This window comes from Bos grunniens, chromosome 18, assembly GCF_055505025.1.
Source record: "Bos grunniens cultivar Pamir isolate PY7600 chromosome 18, Bosgru_T2T1.0, whole genome shotgun sequence".
NCBI lineage: Eukaryota > Metazoa > Chordata > Mammalia > Artiodactyla > Bovidae > Bos > Bos grunniens.
Window position 1 is genome coordinate 55,489,659 of NC_141182.1, and position 17,557 is coordinate 55,507,215.

Below are 17,557 nucleotides of genomic sequence, written 5' to 3' on the forward strand. Positions count from 1 at the left end.
GGCTCCCCAGTAGCATTGGCTGCCAGGAGGGAGGGGAGGGGGAGGGACAGACAGGGACCAGCGGACCCTCGTGTAGGGGGGACCCAGGGCCCACCGTGCCTGGCCCGGACGCTGCTGTGACATGCCACCAGCACGGACACGTGTGCTCCGCGCCAAGATGCAGATGTCAGACAGGCACACGCAGCCCACACATGGCTGACCCACGTCGCAGAGACCCTCACAGACAAGCACAGCACATACAAAGGTGGACAGCGCTCGGCAGACGGAGACACGTACACGTCACACACAAAGACGCAGGGATGATGGGCTGCACTAAGCACGCACAGGCAGGCCGGCCCCCGGCACAGATGCACCCGGCCACGCAGGAACGTCAGCGCATCACAAAGACCCACACATGCCACAGACAAAGTAAAGCCCCAACTCCATAGACACACACACCACAAAGATCCACGCAGACACCATGGTGACACACCAAGGCACAAAGTCACGAACACAGACATTCCACAAACAAATGGGCAACAAAGAAGACCCACAGACACACACATCACACACACAGACACAGACATCATTTGCATGGAGACACACACAAGATACACACTAACATAGACACAAGTATCCCGTGCACAAATATACACAGATACACAGCAGATACAAGGAGAGACATGCATATCACATATGCGAATACACACAAATACACAACACAGACTCAGAGATACACATCTCTCACACAGACACATTTCATTCACATGAATACAGAGACACAAGTCACATACACAGATACACATATACAAGCACAACTCACCCATGGGTATAGATGTACACTACAAAGAATATACAAAGCTACACAAATCATGTACAAAAATACACACAAATACATTACACTGATACACACATATCACATACACATATACACAGCCACGCACATTATACGTACAGAAACACACATAGGCAACACAGGCATACACACTGAACACATAGATACACAAAGATACATCACATACCTTAACACACATGGACACACACGTCACAAATGTATACAAATTTCACACAAGGTTACAAAAAACACATTACCCCAGTGTAGTCACACATTACATACACAAATACACACACACATACAGAACACATACACACACACACACACAGACACACGCATCACAAATACCCACATTTCCTATGAGTTTGCGCAACCTTTACACAACCAGAGGTGCTAGCCTCATACAGAAGATTCATGATCATAGTTTATTTAATTTATTTATTCTTAGGAGCATTAACTGCGCCAGGCATTGTTCTCAGCGCTTTACACATATTACTTTTAAATCCTGACAACTGCCCTCCGAGACACACTCTTTTATCATTCCCATCGTACAGATGAGGAAACAAGGCGAGGTGCAGACATCTGCCCCAAGGCACACAGCCGGGAAGTGGCTGAGTGGGGACTGGAACTCGGTCCCTTAGGGACACAGACAAAACAGACAAGGACGCACACATCACGTGCCAGGCCGCCGCCGTCTCGGGGTCACACTCCCCCACCCCCACCCCCGCACAGCACCCCGAGCTGCAGACACACCGGAAGCACGGGCGCCCACCCTGCGCGCGGACTTCTCTGTAGTCCCTGAGCCCCTGCGTTGCGTCCCTCTCCGCTGAGGCTGGGCCCGAGCTGCGCATCGCAGGCGCAGCCTCACTGCACACCGCGGAGGCGGCCCAGACACCCCATCCCCAGCGCGGCCCGCCCCTGCCCCCGTTCCCCAGCAGGTGTCCAGGACCGGCGGGTCCCAAACGCAGCCAGCGCAATTGGGACTGGCAACCCCAGGGGAAGGGGAGGGAGAGGGGTTCAATGAGCCCTCTTGGAGGGGGGCGCTCTTTGGAGAAACTGAGGCAGGTTCATCACACCAGGAAGGGTGGGAAGGAGGGGGTGCCGGGACCAGCACTTCAGGGTGGACTGACCATATGCAGATAGAGAGTTCGGAATTGGGGGCTGGGGGATGAGGAAAGATGCAATTATCTGCCCCTGTGGCTGAAGGGCATAGACTCTTGCGGGAGCAGAGGCTTATGGGAAATGTAGTCCCATCCCTGAGGCTTACGGGAAATGGAGTTCTGGTTCCTCCAGAAGGGAGGCTCAGGTTAATGTCTTCTCCCCCCTCGCAACCTCCAATCCCAGAAGCAGAGGGTGGGTGAAGTAGTAGGAGCTGGGGCTACGCTGCCTGGATCTTTGCAAACGAGGTGGTCAGAATTCTTGAGTCCTAGGGAGCGGTACAGGCAGGATTGCAGTCCTAACTCTGGCCCTGGCTTGCTCTCAGTTCATTTATTCACTCAACGTTCATTAAACCCACTGTGCTCAGCCAGGACCTATGCCAGAATTTGCGGGTGCAACATGTAACCAGTCAAACCCATTTCCTGCCTTTGATGGGGGGGTGGGTGGATGTGTGTCAGAGGGGCTTATAGAAGGTCTGCTAGAGATTTTCAAACTATGAACAGGGAGCCATTACCAGGGGCTGACATCAAGCTTTCTGGCTGAGGCCAATTTTTTGAAAAAAAATAAATAGAATAATCTAGAACATGCAGGGGAAATACCCATGTATGAAACTTTTATTTTCTGACAGGAGGCTATAGATACAGATATAGATATAGATTCCTCCCCCCCCCCCACCACCATTATGGGTCACAGTAAAAGAAACAAGGGGGATTCCCAGATGGCCCAGTGGGTAAAGAATCTGCCTGCCAATGCAGGAGACGTGAGTTCAGTCCCTGGGTCGGGGAGGGACTGGAGAAGGAAATGGCAACCCAGTCCAGTATTCTTGCCTGGAAAATCCCATGGAGAGAGGAGCCTGGCAGGCTACAGTCCGTGGGGCCACAAAGAGTTGGACATGACTTAGCAACTAAGCAACACCAACGTAGCAGGCCAGGCACTGATGGTCAACCACCCTCATGGGACTCTTCCTAAGGTGGAGGCGGCCATTGGGCAGACTGTCTGACAAATAGTCACGCAACTTGTAACAGTGCTAAACGCGATAAGGAAGAGCCTGGGAGAGAGGAGTTGTTAGGTTGGCGGAGGAGTCCGAGGAGACTTTTTTGGAAAGGTCACAGTAAAGCCCAGATCTTCGAGGGGAAGGAAAGAGGCTAGAGGAGGGCAGTGCAGAGAGTACTAGGACAGAGAGAGTGCTGGGGGTGGTGAGGCGGGGCGGCCCTTGGGGCATCAAGAAGTGCATAGGAGGTTGATGTGGCTAGATCTGAATGAGCAGGAAATGGGGGCATGAGCAATGAGTAAACTGGAGAGAGAGACTGAGCAGGGCCTGGCTACAGGGGCCAAGCCCGGTGAGCAATTTGGATTTATCAGTCAATAAACACCAGGGCAAGAGCTCTTAGCAGGGGAGGGACAGGCTCTGACCCTGGTGTTGACAGGCTTTCTCCGGCTGTGGTGTGGGGAGAGACTGACGGTGGAACCTGGAACACAGGGAGGACGTGACTTCAAAGTCCAGGTGAGAGATGGCTGCTGGCAGTGGAGGCAGAGAGGAGCAGCTCACTTCAAGACAGTAACAGGTGTCGACAAAGATGTGGAGAGGGTCTTCCCTGGTGGTCCAGTGGCTGAGACTCTGCACTTGCCATGCAGGGGGCCTGGAATCGATCCCTTTTCAGGGAACTAGATCCCACATGCCACAACTAAGACCCAATGCAGCCAAATAAATAAAATTTTTTTAAAAAAACAATGGCAACAAACAAGGATGTGGAGAAATCAAAACCGTCATACACTGCTGGTGGGAAGATTGCAGGCACTGAAACAGTCTGGCATTTCCTCAAACAGTTAAACACAGAATTACCATATGGCTCAGGAATTCCCCTTAGGTATCTCCCCAGAGAAATGGAAACACATGTCCCCACAAACATTTGCATGAGAACGTTCATAGCAGCCTTGTTCATAACAACCAAAATGTGGGAGCAACCCAAATGTCCATCAGTTGATGAATGGATCCACAAAACAGGCGACCTTCATACAGTGGAATATTATTCAGCAACCAAAAGGATTGAATCAGTGACAGATGCTACAACATGGATGAATGTTGAAAATATTATGCTGAATGAAAGAAGTCAGATAACACAAATAGCCACATACTGTAGAATTCCATTTACAGGAATTATCCAGGATAGACAAATCAGACAAAGTAGATTAGTAGTTGCCTGGGGCTGGGATGGGGGTGTGCCTAAGGAGTTTCTTTGACTGATAAAATATTCTAAATCTGATTGTGGTGACAGTTGTACAATGTGATTAACACACTAAAATCCACTGAGCTATACAATTTATTTATTTTTTTAATTCAAATTTTTTTTGGCCACACCGCGTGACTTGTGGGATCTTCCTTTCCCCACCAGGGATTGAACCTGGGGCCTTGGCAGTATGAGAGCATGGAGTTCTAATCACTGGACTGCCAGGGAATTGCCTGAACTGTACAGTTTAAATGGCTGAATTGTACGGTATGTGAATTCTGTGTCCATAAAGTTGTTGAAAAATTGCTTTGGGGAAAAAAAAAAAGCTTCAGGCTATGTTTTGGTGGGAGACTGTATGAGTCTTGGGCATGGTGTGGGCTGAGAGGAAAGGAAGGATCTAGAAGGCCCACAAAGGTGGCTTAGCCATCTAGACAACAGGCCTTCTGTCAACACCACTTGCAGAAACTTCTCACGTTTTCCTGGTTAGTAGGAAGTGCTCAGCAAATGTCCATTGTTATTTTTATGGCAATCCTGTTGAAAGTTGAATCAGATCCATTCGCTCCTCCTTGGAGACTTTCTGTGCCTCCCATCTCACTGGGAGTAAAAGTGAAGTCCTCACTGTGGCCCCTAAGGTCCTGCTGGGACGGTCCCTCCCCTTCCATTCTCTGGATGTCTACCCCCTATTCAGTGGCTCTGGCCACCCTGGCCTCCTTCAAGCTCCTCCCATATTCTGAGCACAGTCCTACCTCAGGGCCTTTGCACTTGCTGTTTGCTCTTCCCCAAAGGCCACAGGGCTCCTTCCTCACCTCCTTTAGATCCATATTCAAATGTCACCTCCTCAGTGAGTCTGTGAAGCCTCCCTATCACCTTATGAATGACTGCACCTCCCCCATCTCACACATGGAATCGTGCTTTTTTCTCCATCACATCACCATTATGGCACACCAGATCTTTCATTTTTTTTGAAAACATAGTTATTATTTATTTATTTGGCTGCATCAGGTCTTAATCATGGCACGTGGCGGCATCATTGTGTCACACGGGATCTTTTGTTGTGGCTCACAGACTCTCCAGTTGTCGCGTGTAGGCATAATTGCTCCATGGCATGTGGGATCTTAGTTCCCTGATCAGGGATTGAACCCACGTTCCCTGCATTGCAGGGCGATTCTCAACCACTGGATCATCAAGGAAATCCCTAAATCTTTCACTTCTTTGCTTGGGTTATTGTCACCTCTCTCCCTAGAGACTCATGAGGGCAGAGACCTGCCTCTCCTGTTCCCTGCTCACTACTCAGCGCCTACTGGAGTCCCTGGCATGTGACATATGTACTGAATGAAGGAAAGAATTCAAGTTCATTTCCTTTTGATGCACTTGCTGCAGGGTTAGAGCCATGGCCCCTCCTCAGTCCCTCCAGTGTCGCCCACTTGGCACAAGAGATGCTGGCAAATAAACTCTGATCATCCGTTTGGGGAAAGAAGTGCAGGGTACTATGGGGACGCCGGAGGGCACACCGTGTGGAGCCTAGAACATTCCAAAAGAAGCTTCCAGAGAGGGTGACATTTGGGCTCAGCTGTGATGAGAGTGGGGGCGAGGCTGAGACTGGGGTGGGAAGTGGAAAAAGGAGGGCATTCCAGACTCAGGGGGATGGAGTGCACAAAAGCCTGGAGGTGTGAAACAGCTTGGGACATTCAGGAAACTTCCACCTGCCGCCCCAGCTCAGTGGCTCAGGCCGAAAACCTCCCAGTCATCACTGACTCCTGTCTTTTTCTCACACCCCCACATCTGATCTGTCAGCTGGCTCTGCTTTCAAAATATTCCCAGAGCCTGATCAACTCTCCTCACCTCTGCAAATACCATCATGATTTGCTTGGACTATTGCAGTAGCCAGCTCAACAGGCTTTCTACTTTGGCCCTCCCTGCCTCCTCTACATGTTCTTCTTGCCCAGGAAGCCTGTTAACACCTAAGTCAGCTCACATCCCTTCTCCTTGGCTCCCATCTCACTTGGAGTAAAAGCCAGATTCCTTTCCTTGGCCCAAAGGCCCTAAATAGTCTGCCCCTCAATACTTCTCACCTTTGACCCTCTTTCCCTCCCCCTCCAGCCACACTGGCCTCATTCCTATTTCTTGAATACACTATGAAAGTAGGAACCTGCCCCAGGGCCTTTGCGCTGGCTACTTTTTTCCTCTAGGGAATGCCCTAGTTGATGCCCTTGTCTCAGTCCAGCCTCTGCCCCTGTGTGGATGTCCCAGAGCAGCCTTCCCGGCCACCAGAGCTGCAGCCCCAGTTATTGCCTTCCCCAGGCCCTTAGTCCAATTCGTCTTTCTTCAGTGGGGTTAGTTCTGCCTGACATCAGGCTACAGGTTTGATTATGGAGCTCCCGAGGGCACAGTCTTTGCCTGTCTTGTTGCCAGCTCTCTCTGCAGTACCTGCACACAGAAGGCGCTGGAGGATTGTGTGTCTAGTGATTAAAGAAGTGAGACTGGAGTGGGAGGGGAGCAATGTGCAGGGGTGAGGCTGTCGAAAGTCTCCGACTGTTGAGCCGAGGAGCTGAGGGGTCTTCTGGGGGAGGGGAGGGGCCTTGGAAAGAGTTATCAGGGTGGGAGGCCACCCAGCCGCCTCCTCTAGAAAACTGAAGGGCTTGAGGAGGAATATTCCATGCACCCAGGGTGCTGCCTCAGTCCTCATCCACTCACTCACTCACTCATTCATTCATTTGGCAAACAAATAGGTCTCCATGCCAGCCAACAAGTTGGCATGGGCATAAAGAAGGAGGCGGCCAGGACAGCAGTGTTTTCTTTTTTCAATCCTTGGCTGCACCGTGTGGTGTGTGGGATCTTAGTTCCCCACCAGGGATCGAACCTGTGCTCCCTGCAGTGGAAGCATGGAGTCCCAACCACTGGACTGCCAGGGAAGTCCCCAGGGATAGCAATGTTAATAACAACATTTCATTTTACTTTTGGGCTTCCCAGATGGCACTCGTGGTAAAGAACCTACCTGCCAATTCAGGGGCCATTAAGAGATATGAGTTCGATCCCTGGATTGGGAAGATCCCCTGGAGGAGGTCACGGCAGCCCACTCCAGTATTCTCCCTTGGAGAATCCCATGAACAGAGGAGCCTGGTGGGCCACGGTCAATAGGATCGCAGAAAATTGGACCCGACTTTGAAGCAACTTGGCACGCACTTTGCTTTTTAAATTTTTTTATTTTTAATTGAAGGATAATTGCTTTGCAATGTTGTGTTGGTTTCTGCCATATATCAACATGAATCAGCCACAGGTATCATATATCCCCTCCCTTTTGAACTTTCCTCTCACCTTCCACCTGCACTTCACCTTTATGTGTATTGTAATTTACCTACAGTCACATACACAGGTCTTATGAGTACAGTCTGATGGGCTTTGACAAATGAATACACTTGTGCCAGCTCAATATCCCAGTTAAGATATACACTGTTTGTGTATCCCAGGAAATTCCCTTGCACCCCTTCCCGGTCAATCCGCCATCCCCAGGAAACCCTTAGTCTGTTTTCTTTCACTGTTTATTAATGTAGCCTGTTCTAGAGCACTGAATGGAATCGTACAGTTTGTATCTTTATAGAGTTCTTCATTTGCACAGAGCAATGATTTTGAGGTGCAATCATCCTATTGAATGTATCAATAGTTCATTGATTTATTTTTCTTTTTTGGCTGCACCCTGCAGGATGTGGGATCTTAGGTCCCAGGCCAGTGATCCAACCTGGGCCCCGGGCAGTGGCAGCTCGGAGTCTTAACCATTGGACTACCAGGGAAGTCCCAATCATTGCTTTAAAAAATTTTTTTTATTTATTAATTTTCATTTTTGGTTGCACTGGTCTTCATGGCTGTGTGGGCTTTTCAGTTTTCTCTAGGAGAGTAGGGGCTAAATTCTAGCTGCGGTGCGCAGGCTTCTCATCCTGGTGGCTTCCCCTTGTTGCAGAGCGTAGGCTTTAGGATGAATGGGCTTCGGTAGTTGTGGCTCCCGGGCTCTAGAGCACAGGCTCAATAGTTGTGGCCCACGGGTTTCGTTTTTCCGCAGCATGTGAGATCTTCCCAGATCAGGGGTTGAATCCGGGTCTCCTGCTTTGGCAGGCAGATTCTTTATACCACTGAGCTAGGTCTGCCTACAGAATCTGAAGCATCAGCTCCACCATGGAGATACTGTCTGCCTATCATTTATTTATTTGTCTTTGATCATCATGTATGTAAAAGCCACAAAAATTGGAAGCTACCTTAATGTTCACCGGTAGGTTAATAAATAGGGGTGCATCTATCCCAGGAAATATTATACACCTGTTTAAAGAAATGAGAAAGAGCCATGGACTGACAGAGGAAAAGCTCTAAGATGTATTGTTGACTGAAAAAAGCAAGTTGCAGAATAATAAATACAGTGAGAGAGAACTTCCCTGGTGGTGCAGTGATTAAGACTCCATGCTTCCATTGCAGGGGACATGGGTTGATCCCTGAGTTGGGGAACTAAGATCCACATGCGCCAATAATAATGATAATAAAAATAAACAATCTCATTGACCACCAGTTGCAAGGGAGGTTGGTAATGATGCATTTTAGGTGAGCGCATTTCTGTCTCAGACAAAACTGGAGTTCTACGTACGACTAAGGAAGGAGAGAATTGATGTTGAACAATAAATCTCTGCATTTTAAGTTAAGCCCACTCAGGAAAGATCCTGAACATTGGACTCAGTTCCTTGCCCTCTGTACTCTGGGCAGAAGAGAGCCATGGGAGACTTTGAAGCAAGGTAGGCTATGTAAGGGGGCTTCCCTGGTGGCTCAGCAGTAAAGAATCTGCCTGCAATGCAGAAGCCACAGGAGACACAGTTTTGATCCCCGGGTGGGGAAGATCCACTGGAGGAGGCCATGGCAACCGACTCCAGTATTCTTGCCAGGAGAATCTCATGGACAGAGGAGCCTGGTGGGCTACCGTCCAGGCGGTTGCAAAGAGTCGGACACGACTGAAGCGACTTAGCACGCATGCACACACAGGTTATCTGGACCCCTCCCAGCAGTCACTTTTTAGAATTGCCTGGGGCCCAGGGACCCTCAAAAGATTTGGAGATAGAATTTATGGAGTCCGTGAACTTGGATAAGGAAAAGAGATCGCCTGCTTCCCTGGTGGCTCAGTGGTAAAGAATCTGCCTGCCAATGCAGGAGACACAGATTTGATCCCTGATCCGGGAAGATCCCACATTCCTTGGAGCAACTAAGCCTGTCCGCCTCAACTATTGAGACTGTGATCTAGAACCTGGGAGCCCCAACTACTGAAGCCTGGGCCCCTAGAGCCTGTGCTTCGCAACAAGAGAAGCCACTGCAATGAGAAGCCCATACACCACTACAGAGCAGGCCTAAAGTAAGCAAATGTTAGTCACTCAGGCACGCCTGACTCTTTGCGACCCCATGGACTGCAGCCCACCAGGCTCCTCTGTCCATGAGGTTTTCCAGGCAAGGATACTGGAGTAGGTTGCCATTTCCTTCTCCAGGGAATCTTCCCGACCCAGGGATCGAACCCAGGTCTCCTGCACTGCAGGCAGATTCTTTACCGACTGAGCTACAAGGAAAGCCCCAACAGAGTAGGCCTCACTCGCTGCAACTAGAGTAAAGCCCTTGCGGGATCAAAGACCCAGCATAGCCAAAAATCAATAGCAAAATAAAATTATTTTATCTTTTTTTTTTTTAATTATTTTAAAAAAGAAAAAGAAACTGCATCTTTCTTTTCAGTAACCTCCAACTAAAATCCAACATTTCATTCTGTTTTTGTGGCGGGTTGTATTTTCTGCAGAAAACACAGAGACAGGCCTCTGTAGACAGGCCTTCCAATTTTGTACAAAGATGGGCCTCTGTCATTGGATAGAGGCCAAGGAACTGAGTCCAGTGTTCACCATCTTTCTTGCCTGGGGGCTTAACTTAAAAAGTAAGATCTTCAAGATCTTGCCACTTCCCCATTAAAAGATGAAGTTTGTGTCTCTCTCCCTTGAGCCTGTTTGACTACCTTGCCCAATAGGGTTCAATGAAAGTGATGTTATGTGAGCTCTGGGGCTAGGTTATAAAAATGCCATGTACTTAGTTCTGCCTTGTTCTCTCTGGACAAACTCTTAGAACTCAGCGTCCATGCTGTGAGGAAGCCCACAAGTGCGTGGAGAAGGCTGCATGGGGAGGTCTTGAGGTCCCCCTACCCCGTCCCAGCTGAGCTGCTGCCCAACAGCCAGTTCCAACTTGCCAACCAGGTGAGTGAGCCATCTTGATAATGGGTTCCCCGACTCCCAGAGGAGCTGTCTCACCTGTTGCCTCATGGATCCGAGATGAGCTGTTTCCACTGAGCCCCACCCCAAATGTAGATTCAAGAGCAAAGTAAATGATTGCTATTGTTTTAAGCTACCGAGTTTTGCAGAGGTTTACTCCATATCAGTGGATAACTCATATAGTTACGAATGTAGGTGACAACCCACATTAGCAATACCTGTGTCGTATTGGCAATACCTGTAACTTTGTTTATTCTGGAATCTCTTATCCTACTGCTAGAAATCACAGCTATTTCCAAACCATACCAGAGCTGTTGCAGATGTTTGAAATATTGTTTCAATTCCACTTTGGAATTATAGAACCTACTAGTTCTTCTCCCTTAATACATTAATAAAGAAGCATGGGACTTCCCTGGAGGTCCAGTGGTTTAAGACTCCAAGCTTCCAATTCAGGGGATGTGGGTTCGATCCCTGGGCAGGAAACTAAGATCCCACATGCCAAGTGGTGAAGGGAAAATTTAAAAAGAGAGAATTCCAGAATGAGATAATGGTGGTTGAGACTCGATATTGGTCCCATAGTGCAGCAGGAAGCCCCCAAGACGGCTGCTAAAAATCCCCATTCTTGGCATTCCCACACAACTACATTACATTTATATATGTAAGTGATGGGAAATTAGAGACATAACTCCAAAAATAGTTAATGACCTAAAGGACAATAACTTTGGGGATTGTCTTTCTACTTGAAAAACCATCATTTCATACGGTATTGATTTCAGACTAGTCAACATCTAACTTAACTGGTACGGGCACTCTCAATCAGTAATAAACAGAAAGTCAAGGGATTAATAGATACACATCACCATATATAAAATGAACAATGATGACCTACTGAATAGCACAGGGAACTATATTTAATACTTTGTAATAACATATAATGGAAAAGAATGTGAAAAAGAATATATATATATATATAGCTGAATTGCTTTCCTGTATATCTGAAACTAATACAACTTTGTAAATCAACTATACTTCAATTAAAAAATAAAATTAGAAGGCTAAAATAATATAAATAAGCAAAATGTAATTTTGTAAGCATTTTAAATCTTAAGAATTACAGAAATAGTTATATAATAAAATCCATCAAGGAACTTCCCTGGTGGTCCAAAGGTTAAGACTCCATACTCCCAAGGCAGGGGGCACGGGTTTGATCCCTGGTCGGAGAACTAAGATCCCACACGCTGAAACAGTGTGGCTAGAAAACCAAAACCAAAAATCATCAATAATGTACTCAAAAATAAAAGTAAGTCAAAGATACGTTCCCCTGGAAGGCGTGCCTGCTTAGTTGCTTCAGTCCGACTCTTTGTGACCCTGTGGACCATAGCCCACCAAGCTCCTCTGTCCCTGGGGATTCTCCAGGCAAGAATACTGGAGTGGGTTGCCATTTCCTTCTCCAGGGGATCTTCCCAACCCAGGAAATTGAACCCACGTCTCTTGCATCTGCATTGGCAGGCAGATTCTTTACCACTAGCGCCACCTGGAAAGCCCTCTTGTGGAATAGTGAACTCACTCGGTCGTGTCCGACTCTTTGCGACCCCGTGGACTGTAGCCTGCCAGGCTCCTCTGTCCATGGGATTCTCCAGGCAAGAATACTGGAGTGGGTTGCCATTAATAGGGGTTGACAAATAGCAGGCTTCTGGCCATAACCAGCCCATAATCTGTTTTTATAAGTAAAGTTTTATTGAAACACATTCTTTTATGTATTGTCTATGGCTCTTTCCTTTTTTTTTAATTGAAGTATAGTTAATTTACAATTTTTTGTAAATACATATGCATACATGTATATGAATTCTTTCTCAGATTCTTTTCCATTATAGGTTACAGATATTGCATAGGGTTCCCTGTGCTGTACAGTAGGTCTTTGTTGTTTATCTAGTTTATGTACCGTAGTGTGTATATGCTAATCTCAAACTCCTGATTTATCTCCCCTCCCCTGCCCCGTGGGTCTTCTTTCACTTCAAGATCAGAGTCAAGTGGTGCTGATACAGGCCATACGACGGCAAAGTCTAAAATATTTTTTCTGGCCTTTATAGACAGAACATTTGCCTCCCCATCCCTAGAGTGTCAGAGGATACTTAGGTGGGCTTCTTAGTGCCTAAAGCTGTACTATGGCTGCTTCCCATCACTTACGTATGTAAATGTAATATAGTTGTGTAGGAAACGCCAAGGATGGGGATTCTTAGGGGCTATCTTGGGGGCTGCCTGCTGCGATCTGGGACCAGTATCACATGGGGCGCAAATAGCTGACTATTATCCAGCCCCGTTTGTGACACTCAACCTAGCTTTCAAAGCTATGGTTGAAATGTTCCTCACCCCTGTCCCTCACCAGCCCATAACATTCCTGACCACGCCCCGGGGGACCTGCTCTGTTCCCCGTGACCTTGATGACCTTTCTGCATCCATCTGGTTGTCCTCAGGTCACCTTCTGGCTTTGGGCTTGTGTGTCTGCATATCTGCTATTAATTTAAATGAGACAGAGTCTACCTTCCGAAGGCAGAGAATGAAAAGTTGCGGGTTTTAGCATATAGGGACAAGAATGCATGCCTACAATGCTCTGTTGGTTTGATGAAGGCATCTCATCAAGGATGCCTTTCAGGAATTCAGAGCTGGCGGTTAAAACGAGATTAGCAGAGAGGAGAATTCAAGGAGCATGATTACATTGCAGATTGGGGCCGCAGGGCACAAGGGCCCGGTTTTGGTTTTGTTTAAGTCTGGTGCTGGATAATTGGTGCATATACGTAGAATTAATTCATGAAGCTGTTCACTTCTGAAATATGTTCTCTTATACGTATGCACTTGGCTGATGTTGTTGTTCGGGTGCCAAGTCGTGTCTGACTCTTTTCGACCCCGTGGACTGCAGCATGCCAGGCTCCTCTGTCCTCTACTAACTCAGGTCCATGGAATTGGACATGTTTATATTGATAGTCCAATATAAACTTTAAAAAAATTCAATTGTCAAGGAGACAAATTATCCAAGAACTCCTTAGTGTCTCAAGCTTTTTCGATTGAGTGTCTTTAGACACTGTGCCACCGAGGCTGTGTGGCTCTGGGCAAGTTACTTAACCTCTTTGACCCGTAATTTGTGCATGTGTAAAAGGAAGGTAATGCTTATCAAGCAACATTGCCTGAGATAACCAGAGGCAGCCTGAGTCACTGTCACAGAGGATGTTGAAGACATATCACTGCTGCGTTTGTCACGTGTTGTGCTTAGCCACTCAGTCCTGTCTGACTTTGTGCGACCTCATGGGCTGTAGCCCGCCAGGCTCCTCTGTCCATGGGGATTCTCCATGGCCCTAATACTGGAATGGGTTGCCATGCCCTCCTCCGGGATCTTCCCAACCCAGGGATCGAACCCAGGTCTCCCGAATTGCAAGTAGATGGATACTTTACCATCTGAGCCACCAGGGAAGCCCATAGGTTTTGTCATAGTTGTGATAAATGGATAAAGATATGGAAAATGCAGAACTGCCATGCCAATAAATGGATAAGTCACAAGGCAGAACTACAACGGATTCCCAACCTGTGGGAAAGCTTTTACCCTCCTTCTTTAAAACAAAAAAAAAGTATTTATTTATTTGGCTTCACTGGGTCTTACTTGTAGCACATGGGATCTTTAGTCGAGGCATATGGGATCTAGTTCCCTGACCAGGAATCGAACCCAGGCCCTCTGCAATGGGAGAGAGGAGTCTTAGACACTGGACCACCAGGGAAATCCCTTTACCCTCCTTCTTGACTCTTTTAATAGTACGTTTTGCTTTCTGAAATGATCTATCCCTTTATTAATTGACTTGTTTACTCTCTCCTGGAATGAGCCCATTTTGTTCATTACTGCATCTCCAGCGCCCAGAACTATGCCAGCCATAGTAGCAGGTGGTCAATAAATGTTTAGTGACTCAGTGAATGAATACAGAAATGACAGTGAGACTCAGTTTTTCACTGACCAAGAGGAAAACTCTAATAAATTTGATAACATTCCATAGGGAGGATGTGTAACACAAACTCTACCGTATCATCCATTTTGTAAACGAGTGGAAGTTGTTTGCCTTTCCAGAAACTGACTTGGCACTCTTACCCAGTAATTCTGTTTCCGGGACTCTATGGGAAGGACCCTTGTGGCTCAGACTGCAATATAAGACACTCAAGTTCAATCCCTGGTTTGGAAAGATCCCCTGGAGAAGGGAATAGATACCCACTCCAGTATTCTTGCCAGGAGAATCCCATGGACAGAAGAGCCTGGTGGGCTACAGTCCATGGGGTCACAAAAAGTCAGACATGACTGAGCAGCTTTCACTTTTCTTTCATGGGAAGGATATAACCTTAAGATCTGCAGGAAAGCTGATGCACAAAGATTTTCTCTGTTGCATTATTTGTATCAGTAAAAAAAATAGGTGCAAAAGATATTTGTAATCATAAGTTGAAATATTTATAGTAATAATAAGCTTTAGAGGAAAGGTTCTGTAAAGTATGGGATAGCAACGTTATGGAATGTTATGCAATCATTTTAAGTGAAAGGGGAACACGTTTTTATGATGGACTAAATCAAAATAAGCAGAATGCAGAAGTGCTGTGTAATGTATTCTCACCATGAAATGGAAGAAAATTATTCAACTTGGAATTAATGGAAGGCTCCAGAGCCAATAATGGAGACAGAATCACCAGAGGCTTTGCTTTCCCATCTTTTGCTTTTCTGCAGTTCCCAAACTCGCTCCACACCATGCATGGATGCAATTTTTTCTTTCTCTTTTTGATAATCACAAAGCAAGAAAATCATTTTCAGAACCAAGGGTTTACTCCCGCTGACCGGTCAAGGATTCAGTTCTGGAGATGGTGGAACAAATCCAAAATGCAGAGATGGCGCTGGGTGTAAACATAATTATCCCAGAGAACACTTGGCAAGGAACCAAATGTCCAACCAGAGGCAAGTGAGGAAGTAAACCCTACTCCACCCATAGAAACCTAGGCAGGCATCAAAAGTGATGTTTACGAGCAGCCTGAAGCACCATGGCAAATGTTTATGTGGAGAGCCGTGTGCAAAACAGCAAGATATAAAATGAAACATGCAAAGAAGAAAACGAAGAAAATGACATATGTAATATCATCCCCTCTGCATATTTGTGTAGTCATTTATGTGTATATATACACAGGCACACATATATGTACATAGAGAGGATTTTATGTATATATGGTGGCTTAGTCACTAAGTTGTGTCCGACTCTTGCAACCCCATGGGCTATAGCCCGCCAGGCTCCTCTGTCCATGGGATCCTCCAGGCAAGAATATTGGAGTGGGTTGCCATTTCCTTCTCCAAAATATATATATATATATAGGGGCACAGAGGGGGTTTTATATCCCCGCAGAAAACAGTGGGATGAGTAAATATAAATGTGTATTATGTTTAAATTATAAATATATATTAAATATAATATTATATAAACACATATTAATATTTTGTAGATTTATATTTTAAATAGTGTATTTATAAGAAATGTATATATATTTATATATATGAAATTAAGAGACAAAAACAGGATGCCAACCACCTAATTTAACAAAGATAAAACCCTTAAAAATAAATATGTCAATTTATAAAACATTTCTGCCAATTAAAAGTAAACCATGCAGAAATGAAAAAAAATATGTCAGAACACTATTCCTGGTTATTTCTTGGTGGTGGACCCCCTGGGGGTTAATCTTGCCCTTTCCACTTTATGAGCTTCCCTGTGGCTCAGCTGGTAAAGAATCCACCCGCAATGTGGGAGACCTGGGTTCGATCCCTGGGTTGGGAAGATCCCCTGGAGAAAGGAAAGGCTACCCACTCCAGTATTCTGTCCTGGAGAATTCCATGGACTGTATAAGCCATGGGGTGGCAGAGAGTCAGACACAACTGAGCGACTTTCAGAATTCAAAAACTTTGGATTCTTTTACACACAGCTGTTCAATGAGACTGTGTTCAAGTTCATAGAGAAAGTCCCTTGGTCACTCGATGTCTTTCCTAGGGGACCCACTCTTTTTGTCGAGTGTGTTTCCTCACAGTGTCTTCTCCCCCATACTCTCCCACATATTTAAGTCTTCATAAATATACACTTTTGTAGGGTTTTTTTCACCTGAATATTGCGTAGTGTCCCAGATGAACTGTCCAGCAACTTGCTTTTCTCACTTAATAGGCCTCAGAGAACTTAATCTGTCACCAGCCCTGTTTTGCGATTTTAATCTGCTGCGTCACATTTCATAGCAGGGTGAGTCTCAGTTTATTTGATCACTCCTATTGGCGGCGCCTAGGTGGTTCCCAGCGCTTTGGCTGTGACACACAACAGCGCTGTGAACATCCTGCGGGTTGAAGGTCTTCTCCAGGGGAGGTTACGAGCAGTGAAATGATAGCATGAAGAGGACACGCGTTAAAAGGCTCAGGAGCCCTGCCAGCGACCCTCTCCTCTTCCTCCTTTTTAGTAATCATTAGGCTTTCTGTTTTGAGCCTATGTTTTCATGAAAACAAACACACAGTATGATTTGGAAGAATGCAAATTTGCACGTCATTTTCTGGGCTTCCCTGGTGGCTCAGTAAAGAATCTTCCTGCAGTGTGGGAGACCCAGGGTTCAATCCCTGGATCAGAAAGATTCCTGGAGAAGGAAATGGCAACCCACTCCAGCATTCTGGCCTGGAGAATCCCATGGACAGACGAGCCTGGAGGGCTACACTCTCATAAAGAGTGGGACACGACTGAGAGACTAACAGTTTCTGGGAACCAGTCACGGACGCTCCTGGGCTGACGGATAAGGCTCCTGTGTCTCCCTGCAGTGAGCATCCAGTGTGTTGAGGGTGACCTGGTCCCATCTCAGGTCATCAGTTTTAAATATGGCAGTGTGTACATGTCAATCCCAATGTATCCCTCCTCCCCACCTTTCCGCTTTGGTAACCATAAGTTTTCTAAGTCTGTTTCGCAAGTAAGCTCATTAGTATCATTTTTAAAGATTCCACGTATAAGTGATATCATACTTATGATAAGTATCATTATGATAAATCATATGACCTC

At 46.4% G+C, this 17,557-nt stretch overlaps 1 protein-coding gene across 3 annotated transcripts in view; it reads left to right on the forward strand.

Moving 5' to 3' along the window:
* SULT2B1 (sulfotransferase family 2B member 1) overlaps positions 1–17,557 on the forward strand; it is an 84,345-nt gene that overhangs the window by 13,956 nt on the left and 52,832 nt on the right. For 2 of the 3 annotated variants that reach the window (XM_086353423.1, XM_086353422.1), the window contains exon 2: positions 10,327–10,454. The gene's annotated coding sequence lies outside the window, so the exon portion shown is untranslated. Of the gene's footprint in view, positions 1–4,370; positions 4,468–10,326; positions 10,455–17,557 lie in introns of those variants that run through there. The other variant, XM_086353425.1, reaches the window with a different exon arrangement.